Source organism: Rhagoletis pomonella, unplaced genomic scaffold (genome assembly GCF_013731165.1).
Source record: "Rhagoletis pomonella isolate Grant_MI unplaced genomic scaffold, Rhpom_1.0 Rhpom_scaffold_00012, whole genome shotgun sequence".
Lineage (NCBI taxonomy): Eukaryota > Metazoa > Arthropoda > Insecta > Diptera > Tephritidae > Rhagoletis > Rhagoletis pomonella.
Window position 1 is genome coordinate 10354044 of NW_023458566.1, and position 1229 is coordinate 10355272.

Consider the following 1229-nt stretch of genomic DNA (forward strand, 5'->3'; position numbering starts at 1 on the left):
TTCGGGGGTCATGCATTGTAGCTGCCAAGAGTTGAGAAGCCGCTTATAGATTGTTAGCAGCAGCCACAGCGCACTGCAGTCTACAGCGCACTTGACCATATATAAATTCTCAATTACACTGATACATACATATGTACATAAGTGTATATTTATAAGCCCATTGGGCTGGTGGCTGAGAGTGTGTTTGTAGGGGCTTGTATTTTTTGGTAGTAAATCGTGCAATTAATTTTTCCCGAAATTGTTGGTAAATCTTAATTCATTTGTTGCCTTAAATACATACATACATACGTGCTCGAAAAGTAAAATTATAAAACAAAATTTCTTGCATATTTTTTAATCAGCTTTCGATCTTAATTCCACTAAAATAGAATTTTCACTAGTTGGCTGCTTGAGTTATTTTTGAAAGGAAGTTTTTTATTCTTGCAAAATTTTATTTGTTTTATTTACAATAAATTGTTCAATTTTCAAACTCTGTTATTTTCGGATTTTATTCGCAATAAATACTTAGTGGCGGTTAAAGTTATACTTGATTTTGCCTTTAATTGTGGCTGCTAAGCGCTCTATGGAAGATTTTGTTAATTTATTATTTAAGTTGGTATTTCTAGTTTTATTATAAAATATTAATTATTTTCTTGTAGAAGGAAATGTTTGTTTTGTGATTATCTTGTAAACAAACTATTAGGTTCCTTAATCATATAAACTTTACAGGCTCCGGGTTACTTCATCTCAATTGGTCAATAGCCGTCAATATATCTTGAAGGCCGGACGAAAGATCATCAGCCGCGCGTATTTTTCATGTCAAACCTTAAGCTCTTAAGCTATGATACGTGCGTCTGAGTTAGGATAGTTTATCTGGCAAAGCTGAGATATTAAAAAGTTGGGGTAGTTCATTGAGTTAAAATCGTCCTTCGCACGGCATTCACAATAGAATAGATTGACGGCTATCGACAAGTTGAGATGCCATTTCTTGAAAGGAACACAACACAACCACAACACTTGGCATTGGATCCAAGTTCGATGATGGCAATACTTGGGCCCGTCTCAAAACAGTGTTCCAGTCGTCTAAGAAAATTTCGAGCGAAATTTCTCCAATAGAAATCTTCGCCCATAGGTATCTTCGAAGAAAAACTAATTAGGCCCAAATAAATATCATTTTAGATAGTCAAGCAGCATTACAAAAATATAGACTCATTCAAAACGCCTTTATAGGCTTGGGTTATTCCGACAAA